This window comes from Lepisosteus oculatus, chromosome 14, assembly GCF_040954835.1.
Source record: "Lepisosteus oculatus isolate fLepOcu1 chromosome 14, fLepOcu1.hap2, whole genome shotgun sequence".
Classification (NCBI taxonomy): domain Eukaryota; kingdom Metazoa; phylum Chordata; class Actinopteri; order Semionotiformes; family Lepisosteidae; genus Lepisosteus; species Lepisosteus oculatus.
Genome location: NC_090709.1, coordinates 43,295,814 through 43,317,899, shown reverse-complemented (window position 1 = coordinate 43,317,899; position 22,086 = coordinate 43,295,814). Strand labels below are relative to the sequence as shown.

Sequence of the window (22,086 nt, the reverse complement as noted above, 5' to 3'; positions counted from 1 at the left end):
TATTTAACTAGCATGTGAAATAGCGTGTGAAAAAGTGGTAGTTTTAAGCTTTTCTGCTAATATAATATGGAATCGCGTATCTAAAAAATTGAATAACGATATGATTATATTCGTGTACTAGGACAGGGCTGTGTAGGGCTGTTTCGCCTCCCTTTTCATGTGACTTCCCTTGTAGCCTACTGGTCTACATGCCCGATTACCAACTCACGGGTTGTGTGTTCAAATCCCGCTGGTGCTGGACTTTTCTTTTAACAAACATTTCTTGGAAAAAATAGAATAGCGATAGTATGGACAATCAATTGACTTTTTTATTTCAAAATATCACAACATGATCGATTCTAAGTCATTTTTGATAACAATGAATAGTCACCTTCTTCCCTTCTGACAACGGTCCCTGCTTCTGCTTCCTGCTTCTAATGTGTGTGTGTGTAATAGAGTAAATTTTTATAGAGAAATGGAGGCTGGACAGTATGCGTTACAATATAAACATTTATATTGATTTAAATCGTGTTTTGATTTAAATCGCAAACGTGTGTTTAATTATGTGTTTTTTTATCATAATCAGGCTAATGCAACATAAATTGATACAGTATCTTTGTCTTCTAAGTATCTTAATAAACTTTCAGCATAGCTTTCTACCCATTTAGATTTATATTTCTTGGGATTTTGGGATCAAACGTGGAAGGATTAGGTTGTGATCGTTTTTATTTTTTAAATACGTTTTAGAAAAGTGTAATCTATACCTGCCCAGACTGTACGCCTTCCTAAACCCCGCCTTTCACTCCTGTCCTGCTCTTCCCCGCGCACCCCAGCCGGGTGCTCTTCAGCCTCTGCCCGGGACGAATGTATATTTTGATATTTACACCCGGCGCGGCACCGAGGGAGCGTCTGCATTTATAACTTTTTCTTTTTTTTTTCAGCATGGAATAAACCTGTTACTTGATTCATATGGATGCCCGGTTCCGCCGGGGATTTAAAACATTTTTTATTTTTTTTATATTTATTTTTATTTTTTATTTTTTTTTTAATCGGGTGTCAAAGGGAATAGGCAGTATAACCCTGTTCATGCACAAACTGTGGCATGTTATATTGATTTGGGTGTCTCCTCTTGCCAGAAAGCTCTAAATTGCATTTTGAGTGCGGTTTTTGACTTTTTTTAAATTGCATTTTGGGCGCGGACAGCACATACAATGGTTAATGAACTGCGCCAAGAAATTTAAAATAGTATTCTTTAGGTGTGAGGGTAGGAGTGGACCGCAGCAGGCATAATCAGCAAACCAGGAAAACAAAGAACAGGACAGGTGAGATGTGTATCCAGAAAGCGAGTGATCAGAAAAAGGAAATGGTGTTACGCCCAGGTTTTCGACCCAATTGTTTTAACTTGCTAATGCATCAGACATTTCCTGGCGTATTGTGTTTTAAATAAAATAGGAGTGTCTTTCCCTGGCATTAGCTCATCGGTATGGTGTAAGTTTTATCTGTACCATACCATACAGTATATAGGTACAGAATTCAAGCTGCACCACTGTATCGCTTTGGTAAGGGGACGGACAATGACCAAAATCACGAAGACTCTCTCACACCAAATAATGAAGATGAAAAGAAACGGGAAGTCAACACGGGACATTGTACAGCACTTGGCTTCGATGGACATCTTCGTTTCTGAAAGCACAGTGAGACGGCATTATAAAGGGGAGAGGAGGCAAAGAGAATCTAAACCGAGGACGATTCAAAGGTAAATAAATTTCGAAAAAGACCTTTCTTGCATGTAAATACAACTACGCACATTATTTTTAAAACTAACTGCTGATCTCTTTTTTTTTCAAGTCTTATTGTGCGAGCTATCAACAAACTGACTGGTGAAAATGATGAGCTACCGGCGATGCAAGTCCAAAGACGGCTATGGGCTGACCTCGGTGCGAATATAAGCCCGACATCAATAAGAAGAGTACGCAGGAGGCTTGGATGGAGATACAGAAAAACCAACACATGCCCCATGATAAGGCAAAAAACAAAGAGGAAAGACTCAAGCAAGCGCTCCAATGGATTGAACAGGGGGAGGCATTTCAGGATGTACTTTTCACCGACGAAACAACAGTGGCTCTGGAACAGTTTTCAACAATGGCATTTTGCAAAAAGGGGAGATATGTGGACAAACCAAAGCCCAAACATCCACTGAAGGTTCACATCTGGGGGGGGTTTATCTAGAAGAGGCCCGGGACCACTTCTTATTTTCGAAGGAATTATGGACCGTGTATTCTTCGAGGAAGTCGTGGTCACACAGCATGCTGCCCCATATATCATGGAGCAGTTTGGATCAAGGCACCGTCTCTTTCAAGACAACGATCCGAAACACACAGCAGCAAGGGCGAGGCTTATAGCAGAAGGAGTGAACTGGGTGAAAACTCCAGCCGAATCCCCAGATCTAAATCCAATAGAAATGGTTTGGCATTTGTTGAAAGACTATGTTCGGAAAACTTTAAGCCCGTCACAAAGCAGGAACTGATCGATGCGATCTATAAATTCTGGGAGGAAGAACTGACCAAAATTGTAAAAATTTTCGTGTTCTTCCTAGGATTGTTGACCGGGGCGGGGGACATTCGGGAATGTAAGTCTGAGAAAGACAGTCTCACGTTTGTGGACAGTCTGTCCACAAACAAAACATTCCTGTTAGACAAGAGGAATTGAAAAAAACAAATTTTGTCAAATTTTTTTGAATCCCCGGCGGAACGCATTCCATAAGAATCAGCGCTTTACAACCCTTACTTCGTGCGACTGGAAAAGAATTTGTGATCGGATCAACGAAATGCTTCGTAGAAGGAGGCGCTCTTTTCCTCTAGTCTAACAGTCTGTCCACAAACAAAACATTCCTGTTAGACAAGAGGAATTGAAAAAAAACAATTTTGTCAATGGAAACCGGTGTGTGTGTCTCTCTCTGCTGGATGTCCCTCTCACTCTCTGCTGAATGAATAAAAGCATTTTATTAAAAACGCGTTTGTGTTTGTCTGGTATTTACTTTGGTCCCTTTTAACTGTTTTTTTGATCTACTGTATTGCTTTGAGATGCCACTTTTAAAGGTGATATGTAAAATAAAGTTTTTTATTATTGTTATAGAGAAACATGATCAGATTTTCCCTGCTTCAGAAAAAAAGATCTAAAGTGCTACACATAACTTTCTTAATTCGATGTATTTAAAGCAGTGAACTACTGTAGGTGTAACATAACATTCAGAAATACAATCGAGAATAGTTTTGTGGTGTTTGTTTAGATGAAACGTTCCTAAAACGTATAACGTAACAAAATTAAAGACGATTAAAATCTGTAATCTTTCCACTTGTACTGTATGTCATCGGAAACTTTCTGCTTTGTGTAAGGATGGTATCAAAAAGCAATCTTAAGTGGTGAGTAAGCTGTGCTCAATGTATTTAAGGGACTTAAAAGTAAAAAGGAGATGCTTCATATTGCTTGACTAATTTTAAAAACGAAGTTATAAATGCAGACGCTCCCTCGGTACTAGTATTTTAGTACTTAGTTCTAAAGTACTAAGTATTTATTTTAGTACTAAAAATAAGATACACTCTACAGACATTCACAACGGCGACTGTCAGAAGATAGGACACAGCGGCTCAGGCACCCGCTGAATGGAAAAGGGGCACTTTAATGTTCTGTATGGCTAATACTTAAGCCAATACTAATATTCAATACTTTAATATTCTTTTCTGTATGTTTAACAATAGTGGGTACTGGCCTTAATCGTCCCTGCTCCCGTTGTTAGGTGTTAATGTGTTGTTAAGTGTGAATTTGTACCTGTTTCCCTGAGGTCTGGCTTTTTTTCTGGAAAACCATAACTCTGGTCTTGTCCAGATTGACTGTTGGCGCCCAGGTCTGACAGTGCTGCTCCAGCAGTGCCAGGTTCTGGCGCAGCCTCTGTTCTGTGGGCGACAGCGGGACCAGGTCGTTTGCAAAGAGCAGGAACTCGATTTCCATAATTAATGCAGATCAGTAAATCAAGGGACAAAACAATTATTGCGCCCGGCTCCTCAATGGGCTTTGACGTGCTAATGCGTTGGTTTAACAGTCCGGGTGTGGCAAGCCTCTAATGTCTCCCGACTTTGGCAAAAGGCACCCGCCTTTCATTGGAAGACAATGAACATTCTAGCCGTACATGTGAATATAGCATAAATACACAAAGGGATTGGGTGAGCTCCCATCACAAAAAAAACTGCGAACCTGCACTACAGCGACCACAGTACAGTATGGAGACCAAGACCTTTTACGGGAAGAGACGGGGTGCTTCTGCCGCCCCAGCTTCCAAAGAGCGAAGGGTCAGCAAATACAGCAGACTTCATCTGAAATACGTGATTACAGCGTATATTACAAGGTATTATTGCCGTTTTGAATTTTAAATTAAATTATAATTATTTCTTCGTAGCCTGTTCTTCAAGAAAACACCGCACGGGCGAAACGATCTACCACCAGGACAGTAAAAAAGAAAGCGGTAAGACGGAAAAAAAGAAAAGTTTATTTTGACTTCTGTTCCGCGACTGATGAATACTACTGTGTGACTTTATTTCTTACATGAATTATGTTATTTTGCCACAGGCCGTGGGTCTCTGCTCTCGGCCACTGGCCAGGGTGCCAACCTGTAGAAGCAGCACCTGTGTGGAGACATTTCGGCAGCAGCGGGAGCAGTACGATGCATTACTGGGGAGGACTGGGAGGCTAGAGACACTCCTGAAAATGCAGAGGAAGGAGACAGTATGTTCCAGCAGTCAAACAGTTGAGCAGCTGTCTCCCGAAAAGTGCCTCTCCCCGCCGCGCAGGTTGCAATGCCTGGCGGAAGCTCTGCCCCCCGCAGAGCACACACCGCCTCAGGACACTCCATCCCGGCCTCTCCGTTCACCACCGCATGGGAATTGGTTGATGCTGTCCCCGCCGTCTATCTCCCCCCAGGAAGCACAGCGGAATTCACAGACGCCAGTGGGACGAATAATTCTCCCAGATGTCCAACTGCTACCCATCACTCAGGAGATGGAGGGGGGGTTGTACTTGCAGTGCATCAGCATAGACGGGAAAGCAAGAGCCGACCGCTACGCCGCCCTCATGTTTCGAAATCTTGTGACTTTTGAAATTTACTGGGGGTGGACCACGTCTGTAAATTTCGATGGGTCCAGAGGCAAAAGTGCCTTGCCTTGCAATCTCCGGGAAACCATTAGTAGCATGGTGAATCGGAGATTCTCAACCCTTACTTTGTGCGACTGGAAAATAATTCGTGATCGGATCAACGAAATGCTTCGTAGAAGGAGGTGCTCTTTTCCTCTCGTCTAACAGTCTGTCCACAAACAAAACATTCCTGTTAGACAAGAGGAATGTAAAAAAACAATTACTTTTGTCAATGGAAACCTGTGTGTGTGTGTCTCTCTCTGCTGGATGTCCCTCTCACTCTCTGCTGAATGAATAAAAGCATTTTTATTAAAAACGCGTTTGCGTTTGTCTGGTATTTACTTTGGTCCCTTTTAACTGTTTTTCCCATCTACTTTTTTGCTTTGAGATGCCACTTTTAAAGGTGATATGTAAAATAATGTATTTTATTATTGTTATAGAGAAACATGATCAGATTTTCCCTGGTTCAGAAAAAAAGATCTAAAGTGCTACATCTAACTTTCTTAATTCGATGTATTTAAAGCAGTGAACTACTGTAGATGTAACATAACATTCAGAAATACAATCGAGAATAGTTTTGTGGTGTTTGTTTAGATGAAATGTTCCTAAAATGTATAACGTAACAAAATTAAAGACGATTAAAATCTGTAATCTTTCCACTTGTACTGTATGTCATCGGAAAGTTTCTGCTTTGTGTAAGGATGGTATCAAAAAGTAATCTTAAGTGGTGAGAAAGCTGTGCTCAATGTATTTAAGGGACTTAAAAGTAAAAGGAGATGCTTCATATTGCTTGACTAATTTTAAAAACTAAGTTATAAATGCAGATGCTCCCTCGGTGCCACGCCGGGTGTAAAGATCAAAATATACATTCGTCCCGGGCAGAGGCCGAAGAGTGCCCGGCTGGGGTGCGCGGGGAAGAGCAGGACAGGAGTGAAAGTGGTCAGGGCGGGGTTTAGGAAGGCGTACAGTCTGGGCAGGTATAGATTACACTTTTCTAAAACGTATTTGAAAAATAAAAACGATTACAATCTAATCCTTCCACGTTTGATCCCAAAATCCCAAGAAAAATAAATCTAAATGGGTAGAAAGCTATGCTGAAAGTTTATTAAGATACTTAGAAGACAAAGATACTGTATCAATTTATGTTGCATTAGTCTGATTATGATTAAAAAAACACATATAATTAAACATGCGTTTGCGATTTAAATCAAAACACGATTTAAATAAATATAAATGTTTATATTGTAACGCATACTCTCAAGCCTCCATTTCTCTATAAAAATTTACTCTATTACACACACACACAATAGAAGCAGGAAGCAGAAGCAGGGACCGTTGTCAGAAGGGAAGAAGGTGACTATTCATTGTTATCAAAAATGACTTAGAATCGATCATGTTGTGATATTTTGAAATATAAAAGTCAATTGATTGTCCATAAAATTGCTATTCTATTTTTTCCAAGAAATGTTTGTTAAAAGAAAAGTCCAGCACCAGCTGGATTTGAACACACAACCCGTGAGTTGGTCATCGGGCACGTAGACCAGTGGGCTACAAGGGAAGTCGCATGAAGAGAGAGGCGAAACAGCCCTACACAGCCCTGTCGCAGTACACGACTATAATCATATCGTTATTAATTTCTTGAGATACGCGATTCCATATTATATTCCCTTTTAATCGAATTCTAAAAGTATGCTTGTTGACTCCGGTATCACGTTAGTTAAAGACTTCGATGCTTAAAATGTTTAGTGAGAAATGGAATACTGGTGTGTATGTTTTCTTTAAAGTACCGAGACCAGCCATATACTGTATGTTTAAGTTCAAAAATTAATATCGTTTATGGCCTTCACACGCGTTGCAGTATGCTCCTATTCTTTTTATGCTCAGGCACTAAGATTTCCCTTCAGTGGTAAAATTCCATATAAATATTCAATACTTAAAGGGCACAGTTAAGACATTAAATATACATATACATACTGTATACAGTACAGTTTGCATACAGTAATATGTTTAGGTTCCTAAATCAATCTCTTTTATGAGCATGTGAAAGGCATGGTGAATTGATTCTCAAAAACTACTGTACTTTGCATGATTGGAAACAAATGCATGATTGCGAAATGCTGTGGTGTTACTTTTACAAAGACGGTCAATGAAAAAAAGAATGTTGACCAGGCCAATACTTTGAGTTTACACTTACAGCTCGTCCAAGGTCATTCATTATTACTACTATTAGTAATATCTTCGTTAAAGACTTTGATGGCGACAGCTCAAACATGAGAGGTTGAGCTTTATTAGCTCCACCTTGCGGAAATTCCGGATACTATAATTTTGCTTGCCGTATTATAGGAGAATTTACGGTAACTCGCGGTAGACTGCGTACAGCGTACCGGAAAATAATGCGGTATCGCCCACGCATTTTGAATGGCTGCATCTGTATGTTCCAGCAGTCAAACACTAGGGTGTCAGCCGTCTCCAAACAGACCTTCATCTCCTGAAAAGTGCCCCTCCCTGCCACACAGGTTGCTGTACCTGGTGCAATGCGTATCTCCATACAACCCTCCACCCCCAGCAGAGCACACCCCTTCAGGACACTCCATCCTGTCCTCTCTGCTCACCACCACTAATGAATTGGCTGGTGCCGTCCCCACTGTCTCTCTCCCCTCAGGAAGCACCATCTACACAGCAGAACTCACAGATGCCACGTACAGTTCTCCCAGATGTCCACCTTTTGCCCATCAGTCAAGAGAAGGAGGGATTGAATGTGCAGTGTGTCGGCACAGAGGGGACAGCCAGAGCCGACCGCTACGCCACTCTTCTGTTTAGCAATTTTGGGACTGGGGGTGAACCCCATCCATAAATTTTGACTGGTCCAGAGGCAAAAGGGCTTTGCATTCTCCAGGAAAACATAGGTATGTTGAATTGGAGATTCTCAGAACTTACTTTGTATGATTGGAAACCGATACATGATAGGATAAACAAAATGCTTCAAAGAAAGAGGTGCTATTTCTCTCTGGTTTTAGTCGGTGCAGCAATAAAACAATCAGATTAAACAAGAGAGAGTGCGACATTACTTTTCGTCAATGAAAAAATAGTCTTTTCATGTTTATTTAAGTGTCCTTCTTTCATTTGGATTGCATTAAACAACTCGGGAGTTATTGTTATGATTACTCTATTATCGAATCCTCAACTCGTTCACTTTTTGTTATTTTGGGAACATTTTGACATGTTGCTTTTAGCCGTCGATTCTGTTGAATTCACTCAGTTTGTAATGTAGGGTAAGTTAAACTTTGATACAGGACAAATGTATTTCCCACAAGCTGTACTGTAGTAGCATTAAAAATATACAACATGACACTGTATGCATGTGGCACATCTTTGTTCAACTTAAGAAAAAACAGGACATTTGATTGCTGATTGCCTTATGTTAAAGGCCAACAATGACACCAGAAAACTGAAAGTTCCTTCCCCTCCCCAAGTAGAACTGTCTAATCTACATAAACACAGTGGGGTGTAACACCTAGCCTAGACTTTGTGAGAAGTATGGAGCTGCATTGCATTAAAATGGCTGCAATGGAATATACATAGTAGGCAAGAGTTAATTCAAGCTGAAAAGAAAAGACTCAACATGTCCCATTAAAATCAGAAATTTTCTTACAAGTGTAAATCCAACTATTTTCTAATTGCTTTATCCAGGACAGGTAACAGTTTCACCAATATTATTTGGTAACTTTTTACGATTGTCAGACTTCAGAATGCTTCAACTGATGCTTAAAGATATGACATAATGCGTACTGTGTTAAAGAGCTATTGAGCACAGAACATCTTTACACTTGTGAAAAGATTTGCACGTGCAGTTTATTCTTATCTGTGTGAAAACAGGAAATATCGATGGAGTTTCAGAAAGTAAACAGAGGTCTGGAACACCATATCTAAGACGTTTAATAAATTGAAGTTTGTGAAAACAGTGACAAATCACCCGCAAACAAAATACAATTTTAAAATACAAGCAGTTTGAAATTATTAGTTGTTATTAATAAATCACTTAACTTTGAACATCTTGTGATATTTAGAAATAGCAACAAATCAATATATTTTACTATTTTAGTTTTTCAAAGAAATGTTTTTGTTAAAGGAAAACTCATGCCAGGAGCTGGGTTCAAACAAAGCTATAGCTGAAAAGGGCAGGCAAAATGTTTAAGTAATCATGGGTGAATGAGACAAATTGATGCAGATGTTTAGAAAGAAAGTGGACTATGGTAATATTTTGAGCTTACAGCCTATCCAATATTATTCTTTATTAATCTTTCATATCACATTAAAATGAATGTTTTTTTAAAATGTAAGAGAATACACAACGCTTGTCCTGTATAACACTTCAGTGTACTTTTTAATCAGTTTAATTTTTATCAATGTTATACAAAGCTTAAAATTATTAAATTGTATATACCGTTTAGACTGTTAACGTCTGTAATTGACAAAAGATTGTCCCTCAGTATTGACAGGGATTCAAAACCAAACATTTTCTAGCAACAGCGCAAATGCTGCACATGAGACATTAAGCTTTCATAGCTCCGCCTGGCGGTTTTACAAGATATTTCACCCTACTTTGATACATCATGCGATATCCTACAGTTCTTTGCAGAACAAGCACTGCTATTTACTGCACATTTTGAATGGTTGGATCTGTAGTTCTACTCAGTTTGGTGTATTCTTGATAAACCAAACTGGTGCCCTCCCTCCAACTCACCATTCCTCCCTTATGGTAGTGTATGCAGAGAAACCCATGTATATAAACCCACAGGGTCAATTGCAATGGACATCCCAAGTTAAAACACAGCCGCGTGCTAAGTTAGTACGGTACATTCTGGAGATCATCTCCCGCTCCGAGTTCAATTGCAGCAAAAACATGTGGAACAAAGATGGAGCTCAGCTCAACTTGTGCTTAATCCGGTTCCAAGGGCTTGGCCTTGTTGAACTAATTAGCCCGAACTGGAGAGGACTGTACATCAGAACACTTCTGATTAGTAGAATAATACATAGGCCACATTAATATACAATTACTTTTCTGTTTCTTCTTTATATTCAAACTAAATTTCCTGACAAATCAGTTAGTTTTTAATTTAAGAATTGCATTTAGGCTACAATTCACCTGATGAGGCTACGTCATTATTAAATGAGATACCCAATTGTAATTAGTCATGAAACAAATGAGAACCGCAGCTGTGCATTTGAAATTAAACACTACTGTATTATTGCAGCATTAATTTTGTTTAACACTCCAGATGAATAAGTGGACACATCGTTATAGCTAAATCATTACAAAACACACCGACTAATAACCAGTAAAGTTAAGTTTAATTTTTAACAGAACTGTGCAAAAAAAAAACAATTGTTCCTCTGACCTAAGCATTTTTTTTTAAGGCAATACATTTCTTTAGCAGGGTGTGCCTTGTGCTTACTTTTCAGAACTTTGATTTTCTCCCTCTCCTGTATCAGTAGGAGCGTACATTTCAAATTAAGTTATTTTTTAGTCAGTTCCAATGTCTTCCTTTCAGTTCAGCTCAACTTGTGCTTAATAAACATTTGGAACCAAGTTGGAGCTCAGCTCATCTTGTGCTTAATCCAGTTCACAGGGCTCAGCATTGTTGTTGTACTATTTAGCCCGAATTGCAAGGGACTGTGCATCAGAACATTGCATCTGATAAGTAGGTTAATTCATAGACCACGCTAATTACTTTGTCTCTTGTTTAAAATTAGTCAGGAAATTTAGTTTAAATATAGTTTTAAAATGTAAGAATTGCATTGAGGCTACAATTCACCAAATGAGGGATACTCAATTGCAATAAGTCACAAAACAAATGAGAACTGCAGCTGTGGGCTTGAGACAGGACACTACTGTATTAATTTGACATTAATTTATTTTTAACAGAACTTTACTGAAAATTCAACTTATAAAACTACCTGAGCAAATAAATACAACAATTATTGTTCGTCTGACCTTCTCAGAATCAGTTCCAGCATCTTCCTTTCAAAGTGGGGAAGTGCTTGCTGGCGTGTTGTTTTGCTAACTCATGCTTATCCTTTATAACGGTATCTTCTGACACCTGTGCACAATCCAACAACATTACAAGACCAGCACTATAACAGGAGTCATAAAAACACAAGAAGCCACATTGAACGAGCTTTCAGAATTGTAAAACAACGCTTTGCTTGTCTGTCATTTGGTTTGCATACCAGTCCATCAAGAGCTAGCACAACCCTGGCTGTTTCAACACAGTCATTGGATCACTGCCACAGGACAGAAAAGGGACTGTAAACCATCATAAATCACTTAAGATGCCGAGTTTTTTCCTTTAACATGCTTGGGTGCCACCTATTTCCTCCTCATCCCTGCTTTCCTCTGATAACCACAAATACGGAGACCCATCACTAAAATATTTAACAAATCTATCCAGTTGACTCCTCGATTTTATAGAACACATTAAAGCCTCACGCTACATTTATATAAATAATAGTTTAAGTTCTGTTCTCTTCACTCCCTAGCACCTTAAACTTCACAGCTACTAGTAATGATTAACATAATTAGTAAATGTCACTTTTGTAAATACACATATTAATCAGCTTCATTATGAATAAATGTGGTATGAGTGTTAAGCAATTTTAATTAAGTATTACAATGTTTTCAAGCGACGGATGCATAAATTCAGTACGTGGTAACTATTATTTCCACTATATTCTGGAGCCTTCTAATGCAATTCATCGTTACACCAAGTATGGTACTAAGTTGCTCAAGCCATATTAAGAGGTGGTTTAAAATAATTCACTAGTTTAGTCACTTCTAGAGGGCAACAACTATTACTCTGTGTTCGTTGCAATTGAGAACAGGTTTAGTACGGTGCTGGACTAAGCACAATAGCAACGTTCATTGCAATTGGACTTAAGGTGGAGCACAACTTCAGACCACAGCTGCGTACTAAACACGGGTTGAACGCCTGTTAGTACTTCACTTTCAGTTTGTTGCAATTAACCCCTAGACTTTGCACTACTAAGGTCTAAATCAAGCTCAAGCAGAGACAACCCATTAATGGCTTTCATAACTTCCATTAGTCTCCACCTCTGTCTTCCCTAACTCATTCTTGATCTTTCTAAACTAGGCGTTTAACTGAAATTCAGCCCAATTATACTGTTTAGCCTGAGAAAAAAATATAATAAGCGCTATTCCTGACAGCCTGAGAGAAACACAGATTCCTATAGCCTCAACTGAGCAAAAGAGTCAGTTCCTGCACTTTCTGAAGTATTATTTAAAAAAAAAAAACTCCAGCACTGGCTGGAGAGGCTGTGTCCGGGCTCAGCGGTTATATAGGACAGGACTCAGCGCGCAGCAGGTGTGACTCATTGCTCTGCGCTGCCCGTGCGGAATGCGCGTCTCCTCCCTCCACACGCCACCGCCTCGCTAAACCGCCTTCATACTCCCCAGCAGCAATAACATCTCCATTTATTACATTTATTCTTCCATCTTAACCTAGAAAACTGCTGGGACGTTTCTGTGAACCGATAAAGCTCTCTCTGTTGGTTTTCACACGTAGAAACAATGCACGAGCTGAAAGCAGGAAGTCAAGCACTCCTCCCTCACTGTATATCTGGGTCCAGACTTCCGAAAACTCCTAAAAGTGAATTTCCAGAACGCCATATTAAAGTCTCCCACCCGTTCGTTTCAAATACATCAATTAGATGAGTTCGGGTTCTTTTCTGATGTATTTTAATAGTTTGGCACTGTGCCTTGTTAAATATGTTACAAGCAAAGTTTATCAACTTCATGCGAGATTTTGCGTGGATACAAAAACATTATATGATATCTATAACACACGTGAAGAGTGAATCTGAATTAATCAGAATGCTTTGCTGCACCAGAATTGTTATTTACGTATTTTAAAAATACATCTGGTGCATCTGAAGACAGAATAAAACCCAGAACTGTAAAAGGACGACAGACCATTAAACTGTCTGGTGATATTGCTGCATGTATAATAGAACACGTTATTGTAAAAAATGTTTACATTTGTGAATGAGTATTTTTTTAATTATACCAAATGTCCGTTAAATAATGAATTACGTTTATCAGACCATAAACACTATTATATGAAAAAAAAAACATTTACTATACATGCATTTAACTTGCTTTTTTAAAAAACATGACAATACGGTAGATGAAAATTGTTGTTCAGCGCTTTTGTATTAAATATACTCTACCAGCCTTTTAAGTCATGTGTCAGAAATAAAGTGTATAAAATTCGCTAAATCAAACAAAACACAAGCGCTACGAAAAAGAAAAAAATGTGTTTACCCTGCAATTTTATCTTGCTGAAACGTTTTTTTTTCTGTGGCACTAACGGGCTAACGGTTAGGATTCCTGGTTTCCTGATTACATAGAAATGTGTCTCTCTTGTCTTACGGTGTCCAAATGACCAGTTCAGTGTAGAAAGGAGCAGCGTAAAACACCGGGGTAAAGTTAGCTTTAAGTTCGAAAACGATTTTGCCACGCCTGTAGCGTTTACACGAAACCTCTTAGATTCGCAAGAATACTTGCTTTGTGCATAAAATACATTGTGAATGCTTTCTCAGCCTTTACTTTTTCGTTTATATTACAGTTTTTGGACCAAGCACGAATATTCTTTTGTCCATATCTTCGCAACGGAAGCACAGAACGCCTTCAAACCAAATGCATTTTAAAGACCACGACGTGGATATTTCCACAGCCTCTACATCAAAGTATCAGTGAGCTAATTATCTTTTTTTAAACCTCCGGTTTTTCATCGATGCGTAATTACGCACTAAGTGGAACCCGGGGGACCGCTGTATACACAAGTTCACAACGCGAGAAATGCTGTTCAATACGGCTTCATGCGAAAAACCCGTATATGACCATAGGCAACAGAATAGCGCAGTCTCCAATTACTCGGACTGTAAGCACGGGAATAAAGCTTTGTCTGAATTCTGAAACACTTCCTTTACGTCCTGTTTTCATTCAGGTAAGAGTCAACTATATGCACAATACTACTGACAGCAGGAAGATTAAAATATTCTTTACTCAGCAGCTTATTAAAAACAGCTCCCATGATGTTCAAACCGATTTTTTACACAGAACACTGACACAGCTTTGCGTTCTGAATCTTTTCTCGTGTGTTTATTTAATGTGGCACAATGCACTGGAATAGGGGTGTTCTGTTCACAAACCAATAGCATTTAAACCACAGCACCCACAATGCTGCAAGTAAGTGTTTTGCACACTAAGAAGAGAGCGATGTCTTCCTCGTTAGTATAGTGGCAAGTATCCCCACCTGTCACGCGGGAGACCAGGGTACATCAGGACATGCATTGAAGTGAAAGCAGGATGCGCTGCGACATCCACTGTGCAGATCCCGCCACACTAAGAGGTGAGTGGGTCTGTTCGATCACAGCGCTAGGCGAATCCCCAAACAGTGTGCGTGGCAACAAACGAAACGGGCCTGTGTCCGCCCGGTTTCGATCCGGGGAAATCGGGCCCAGTAGTGGCGGGATCTGTACAGTGCATGTCGCAACGCTTCAATGTGCTTCCTGATGTCCTACCCCGAGAACAGAAAAGACAGCATCCACAGCAACAACAGCTCAGGTCTCTACACGGGAGCTAAGCTGCCCCCATCTCCTCTGCTCTGCGGCTCCTGCGGAGCGGAGTCCTGCCTGGAGCCGTGTTTGCAGGCGGCGGCTCCCCACACCTGTCTGTGCGTCGTGTCCAAGAGCTCCTGGGAGGAAGAGAGAGCCCTCCCACTCGGGGGCTTTTCCACGGTCTGTGTGAGGAGGGGCGGGTGTGTCCAGTAGCTTATCGAGCCGAAGCCTGGGGCGGCGGAGAGCTGTGATCGTGCAGACCTTGAGGTGTCACCTCTTTGTCTGCTTTCCCGCCCCCCCTCCGCCCAAGCTCTGCTCAAAAGTAGCCCGGCAACCCCTCACACCTGCACGTGTCACAACCTAAGGTGCGGTCATGAGACACCCATGGGGTGTCGTTCTGTTCTTGCTAATTGTTTCCTGCCCCTCGCAGGCAGGAGTCCATGCGAGGAAGATGTGCTGGACAGAGCTCAGAGGGCGCACCTGGGTGGCTTTCCTTCTGAGTGACGTTCCTGCAACACTCTCCCGCTACTCTTGGTGCGCTCATGCCACAACACAGGAAGGCTGGAGCAGGTGGCTGTGGGCTTTGCGCACCGCCGAAATAGCTCAGTTGGGAGAGCGTTAGACTGAAGATCTAAAGGTCCCTGGTTCGATCCCGGGTTTCGGCATTTTGTTTCATCGCGCCCTTTGTTCCTCTCTCCAGCGCCCCCTGCCTAAAGTGACGCGTCCCTTTCTCAGCCCGAAACGCAAGCGAGACACCAGCAGCGGTCCCAGCAGGTTTCTGTAGTGTAGCGGCTATCACGTTCGCCTAACACGCGAAAGGTCCCCGGTTCGAGACCGGGCGGAAACAGCCTCGTTTTGCACGCTCCTGTACTTCACAGAGGTCTTGAGCGACCGGTCATTTGTTCCCAATGAATTTCCGGTGCCTTCGTGCACTCTTGTACCAAACGCACGTTCCTTCTGTACGCGGAGCCGATCATTTGCAATTGGGCTGTGCCGACAGACCAGGACGAGCTCTGTCAGCTCAAAAGCAGCGCAGGACCTGCAAGAACAACAGAAAGATTAGCATCCAGCGGGGGCCTCTTAGTGAGCCCAAGAGCTCATCAAGAATCGGCTCCAGCAACAGGGCTGGGCGCATTGTTCCATTCTCCGCCCACTCTCGGTGTAAACAAGTCCCTCCTGGTCTCTGCTTGAAATGCACTTTCCTGCGTTTGCTTTGGTGTAACTGGCTTCCCCTGCATGGGCGAATGTGAAGAAGATCCTTAGTAAGTCATTGAAGAAAACCGAGAAGAGGGCGGAGTGGCCTCTGTCGTTCATGAACGATCCAGTCAGGCAGTACTCCTCTGTAAAGCGCCGTTCGTTCACATCGATTGGCTTTTTTTTGCCTTCATTCGTGCGAGTGGTAAAAGCAGACGCCCCTATTCTGCCATGACCCGGATTCGAACGGGGGTTGTTGCGGCCACAACGCAAAGTACTGACCACTATACGATCACAGCGAGTTACCGAGACACACGCGGCAGGGCGGAAAGGGCTGTGCTCTCTTCGTGTGACATAATTCGGAAAAGTCCTGACGTTGCATTTCAACTGAGCCCCAGTATACATCGACCCTTCGACACTCTGAGTGACAACTCTCTTGCGTGTTTTCTCATATTTATGTAGTTTGCTTGCATGATGCCGGGAACAGCATGGTTGTTCGCTGCAATATAGTCTAGCGGTTAGGGTTCCTGGTTTTCACCCAGGCGGTTCGACTCGGTTTTGCCTCCTGCTTTCCAAAAGATCAGCACTGTGTACGAAAGAGCCGCATTAAAACTACTCGAACGTGCAAAACGTGCGAGAAGAGGGGGCGCTTGTTTCCAACCGAAACTTCTCGCGTGTGAGACGAGCTGATCATCGCTGTGGGAGGGTTACTCTGGTAGACAGGGCTGACCTTCGGCAATAGGATTTATAGTCTCCAAGATGATATTTGCACTTTCTGGAGAGGCGATTTTCTCCACTTCAGTAGCCCGATTTCGTCGATTGCGTGGAGAGGGCTGTAGAATGTGGCGCCGCCTTTCCTGCTCCGTCCATGTCAGGCGTGCTGGTCTCTGGAGAGAGAGCACGGTCCATCAGCGCACTCCAATAAAGGCACTGGAAGCAGCTAAATCGCATTGGCGAAGCTCAGCGCTGGGCCGCTGGGCACGTCTTACCACCGTTTCCGTAGTGTAGTGGTTATCACGTTCGCCTCACACGCGAAAGGTCCCCCGTTCGAAACCGGGTGGAAACAGACATCTTTTGTCGCCAGGCACAAAAGGGGATTGGGGATTCGCCTAGCGCTGTGATCGAACAGACCCACTGGACCCACCTCTTAGTGTGGCGGGATCTGCACAGTGCATGTCACAGCGCATCCTGCTTTCACTTCAAGGCGCGTCCTGATGCACCCCAGTCTCCCGCGTGACAGGTGGGGACAGGTGACAGGTCCTATACTAACGAGGAAGACATCGCTCTCTCCGACCCCCGGCATCGTGTCCCGACCCACCGTGCTGGAAGCCGACGCGTGCTGTGATTCCTTTACGGAGCAGAAATGACAACCGAGGAGCCGAGAGATCATTTCAGCATTTCGCGTCTGAACGGAAAACACAAACGACCAACTCGGAATGACTTGCCTTTGACGCTTCTCAAAGCGTTCTTTGTGCATCGAACAGACCCACTCACCTCTTAGTGTGGCGGGATCTGCACAGTGCATGTCGCAGCGCTTCCTGCTTTCACTTCAATGTGCTTCCTGATGTCGAGTCGACTGCCGTGCGGAGGCTCTGAAAGCGAGAGCAATGAAAAGGTGCACGACGCTGTGAAAGAAAACAGAGAAGTGAAAGGCAGTCATTTCTCTAAGGAGGTGAAAGAAAAGCTACTCCTCGTCGGGGAATCGAACCCCGTTCTCCCGCGTGACAGGCGGGGATACTTGCCACTATACTAACGAGGAAGACATCGCTCTCTCCAACCCCCGGCATCGTGTCCCGACCCAGCATGCTGGAAGCCGACGCGTGCTGTGATCCCTTTACGGAGCAGAAATGACAACCGAGGAGCCGAGAGATCATGTCAGCATTTCGCGTCTGAACGGAAAACACAAACGACCAACTCGGAATGACTTGCCTTTGACGCTTTTCAAAGCGTTCTTTGTGCACGACGACTGCGCCGCCTAGCAGATACAAATGGGTTGTACAACTTTGAACTAGCAAATGGAAGAGGGCTTAGCCCCCTCTCTTTTAGCCCAGGTTCGATCTGTCTCCCAGAATCACCAGGGCGCACACACACACACACACCCGTGCCGTTGAAGTGCTCTGCTTCATTTCTAAGGGCAACTCAACATTCACTCCTACCCCGAGTGCAGAAAAGACAGCATCCACAGCAACAACAGCTCAGGTCTCTGCACAGGAGCCAAGCTGCCCTCATCTCCTCTGCTCTGCGGCTCCTGCGGAGTGGAGTCCTGCCTGGAGCCGTGTTTGCAGGCGGCGGCTCCCCGCGCCCTGTCTGGGCGTCGTGTCCAAGAGCTCCTGGGAGGAAGAGAGAGCCCTCCCACTCGGGGGCTTTTCCACGGTCTGTGTGAGGAGGGGCGGGTGTGTCCAGTAGCTTATCGAGCGGAAGCCTGGGGCGGCGGAGAGCTGTGATCGTGCAGACCTTGAGGTGTCACCTCTTTGTCTGCTTTCCCGCCCCCCCTCCGCCCAAGCTCTGCTCCAAAGTAGCCCGGCAACCCCTCACACCTGCACGTGTCACAACCTAAGGTGCGGTCATGAGACACCCATGGGGTGTCGTTCTGTTCTTGCTAATTGTTTCCTGCCCGTCGCAGGCAGGAGTCCATGCGAGGAAGATGCGCTGGACAGAGCTCAGAGGGCGCAGCTGGGTGGCTTTCCTTCTGAGTGACGTTCCTGCAACACTCTCCCGCTACTCTTGGTGCGCTCATGCCACAACACAGGAAGGCTGGAGCAGGTGGCTGTGGGCGCTGCACACCGCCGAAATAGCTCAGTTGGGAGAGCGTTAGACTGAAGATCTAAAGGTCCCTGGTTCGATCCCGGGTTTCGGCATTTTGTTTCATCGCGCCCTTTGTTCCTCTCTCCAGCGCCCCCTACCTAATGTGACGCGTCCCTTTCTCAGCCCGAAACGCAAGCGAGAAACCAGCAGCGGTCCCTGCAGGTTTCCGTAGTGTAGCGGCTATCACGTTCGCCTAACACGTGAAAGGTCCCCGGTTCGAGACAGGGCGGAAACAGCCTAGTTTTGCACGCTCCTGTACTTCACAGAGGTCTTGAGCAACCGGTCATTTGTTCCCAATGTATTTCCGGTGCCTTCGTGCACTCTTGTACCAAACGCACGTTCCTTCTGTACGCGGAGCCGATCATTTGCAATTGGGCTGTGCCGACAGACCGACAGACTCAAAAGCAGCGCAGGACCTGCAAGAACAACAGAAAGATTAGCATCCAGCGGGGGCCTCTTAGTGAGCCCAAGAGCTCATCAAGAATCGGCTCCAGCAACAGGGCTGGGCGCATTGTTCCATTCCCCGCCCACTCTCGGTGTAAACAAGTCCCTCCTGGTCTCTGCTTGAAATGCACTTTCCTGCGTTTGCTTTGGTGTAACTGGCTTCCCCTGCATGGGCGAATGTGAAGAAGATCCTTAGTAAGTCATTGAAGAAAACCGAGAAGAGGTCGGAGTGGCCTCTGTCGTTCTTGAACGATCCAGTCAGGCAGTACTCCTCTGTAAAGCGCCGTTCGTTCACATCGATTGGCTTTTTTTTGCCTTCATTCGTGCGAGTGGTAAAAGCAGACGCCCCTATTCTGCCGTGACCCGGATTCGAACCGGGGTTGTTGCGGCCACAACGCAAAGTACTGACCACTATACGATCACAGCGAGTTACCGAGACACACGCGGCAGGGCGGAAAGGGCTGTGCTCTCTTCGTGTGACATAATTCGAAAAAGTCCTGACGTTGCATTTCAACTGAGCCCCAGTATACATCGACCCTTCGACACTCTGAGTGACAACTCTCTTGCGTGTTTTCTCATATTTATGTAGTTTGCTTGCATGATGCCGGTGAAGTGGAAATCTAATAAGTAAATTGATTCTTAAAAATGTAGAGAGCTTTGAAAAAATATATTGGTGCTTTTAGATAATATATTTCAAGGATGTAACTGCTGTGCTACAGTGCGTGCAGAATTTTAGAAAACAGTTCGTCAACAAAGTACACTGTGTAGATTAGTTTAGAAGACAATGTACCAAAACAATATATGCTGTCTGGGTCATTAGAATTAGCTGAAAGTAACTGATAAGCTTTGAATAACAAATCTAGTTTTTCTTCTCTCGCTCTATGATGTAATCTGTTTTCTCTTAGAGAAAGGGGAAGTTTTAGAAGGGACCAAGTGCTGAACTTTTTTACAGCGCAACGTCTTATAAAAACCCTGTACTGCTTGTAACAAATTGAGTCTCTGGTTGCACTTTGCAGGGCTCCCAATATTGCAATATTGAAATAAAGACCTTACTCAGGTGAGAACTCTCTCTTGTGGCTTCCTTGATAGTTATATTTCCATGACAATTTGGGGGCTCGTCCGGGATCACAAACCTGAGCGCGAACGGCTGCTGAAACTCCATCCGGACCCGGACAATTTTAGCAAATTGGACGAACCTCGGAGGATAAACTGTTTATCCTTCCAGAGACGCGTCTGGAGAATTGGCAGCTGTCTGACGTCAGTAAGTGATCCTTTAAAATTAATAGTTATATTTCCATGACAAGAGAAAAACCATCAACACCCCTACCACCTCCACCAATCCTAACCTTGTTTTTACTATACCCTCTGACCTTTCCCTTTCACCCCTTTGCATCCTCAGCTAACATATTTTAAAATTACAATAGACTGTATAGTATTTATGTTTAAAATTAAGGTAAATATGTCAAAATATCAAAATCCAACTGCACAGTGCTATTGTAAGAATGCTTGTCAAGTTCTCAAACAAACCTGCATTGTATTTTTAAAATATTTCAGCAGAGGATTCAACTGGAGTATAAATGAAGATTCAAAGATAATATTATTTGGGTGAATATGGTTTTCTGGGGAATTGCAATGTTGGGCATTATTGGACATTTCCCGGTGACCCTGACACGTGTTAAACACTCGCATTTCCTGCAAATATTAAAATGGTTATGGTTTCGCTGAGAAATCCAATCGACTGACGACAACGTTTACATCGCAAAAGATCCCCATCCCTGGGTGGACTCGAACCACCAACCTTTCGGTTAACAGCCGAACGCGCTAACCGACTGGTAAGGTCATTTCAGAATCATAAGTTTTCGGTTAAAAAAAAATCTCTTCCCGTTTATTTTGCCAGCCTGTAATATTTCTTCTGCACTGATAACCAAGAATTGAATTTCATTTTTCGCAAGCCCGGGTTTCGGCATTTTGTTTCATCGCGCCCTTTGTTCCTCTCTCCAGCGCCCCCTTCCTAAAGTGACGCGTCCCTTTCTCAGCCCGAAACGCAAGCGAGACACCAGCAGCGGTCCCTGCAGGTTTCCGTAGTGTAGCGGCTATCACGTTCGCTTAACACGCGAGAGGTCCCTGGTTCGAGACCGGGCGGAAACAGCCTCGTTTTGCACGCTCCTGTACTTCACAGAGGTCTTGAGCGACCGGTCATTTGTTCCCAATGTATTTCCGGTGCTTTCGTGCACTCTTGTACCAAACTTACGTTCCTTCTGTATGCGGAGCCGATCATTTGCAATTGGGCTGTGCCGACAGACCAGGACGAGCTCTGTTGGCTCAAAAGCAGCACAGGACCTGCAAGAACAACAGAAAGATTAGCATCCAGCGAGGGCCTCTTAGTGAGCCCAAGAGCTCATCAAGAATCGGCTCCAGCAACAGGGCTGGGCGCATTGTTCCATTCTCCGCCCACTCTCGGTGTAAACAAGTCCCTCCTGGTCTCTGCTTGAAATGCACTTTCCTGCGTTTGCTTTGGTGTAACTGGCTTCCCCTGCATGGGCGAATGTGAAGAAGATCCTTAGTAAGTCATTGAAGAAAACCGAGAAGAGGTCGGAGTGGCCTCTGTCGTTCATCAACGATCCAGTCAGGCAGTACTCCTCTGTAAAGCGCCGTTCGTTCACATCGATTGGCTTTTTTTTGCCTTCATTCGTGCGAGTGGTAAAAGCAGACGCCCCTATTCTGCCGTGACCCGGATTCGAACCGGGGTTGTTGCGGCCACAACGCAAAGTACTGACCACTATACGATCACAGCGAGTTACCGAGACACACGCGGCAGGGCGGAAAGGGCTGTGCTCTCTT

General features: G+C 43.7%; 7 non-coding genes across 7 annotated transcripts; 4 read left to right on the top strand and 3 right to left on the bottom strand.

Moving 5' to 3' along the window:
• The first annotated feature begins 15,394 nt into the window (after positions 1 to 15,394).
• trnaf-gaa (transfer RNA phenylalanine (anticodon GAA)) lies at positions 15,395 to 15,467 on the top strand. The gene has a single exon. It is a non-coding gene; the product is annotated as a tRNA-Phe (tRNA).
• A 109-nt stretch (positions 15,468 to 15,576) lies between these two features.
• trnav-aac (transfer RNA valine (anticodon AAC)) lies at positions 15,577 to 15,649 on the top strand. Its single transcript has one exon. It is a non-coding gene; the product is annotated as a tRNA-Val (tRNA).
• A 2,034-nt stretch (positions 15,650 to 17,683) lies between these two features.
• Positions 17,684 to 17,755, bottom strand: trnad-guc (transfer RNA aspartic acid (anticodon GUC)). Its single transcript has one exon. It is a non-coding gene; the product is annotated as a tRNA-Asp (tRNA).
• Positions 17,756 to 18,781: 1,026 nt separating this feature from the next.
• On the top strand, positions 18,782 to 18,854 carry trnaf-gaa (transfer RNA phenylalanine (anticodon GAA)). Its single transcript has one exon. It is a non-coding gene; the product is annotated as a tRNA-Phe (tRNA).
• A 745-nt stretch (positions 18,855 to 19,599) lies between these two features.
• On the bottom strand, positions 19,600 to 19,671 carry trnah-gug (transfer RNA histidin (anticodon GUG)). The gene has a single exon. It is a non-coding gene; the product is annotated as a tRNA-His (tRNA).
• Positions 19,672 to 21,320: 1,649 nt separating this feature from the next.
• trnav-aac (transfer RNA valine (anticodon AAC)) lies at positions 21,321 to 21,393 on the top strand. Its single transcript has one exon. It is a non-coding gene; the product is annotated as a tRNA-Val (tRNA).
• A 574-nt stretch (positions 21,394 to 21,967) lies between these two features.
• On the bottom strand, positions 21,968 to 22,039 carry trnah-gug (transfer RNA histidin (anticodon GUG)). Its single transcript has one exon. It is a non-coding gene; the product is annotated as a tRNA-His (tRNA).
• Positions 22,040 to 22,086: the final 47 nt, after the last annotated feature.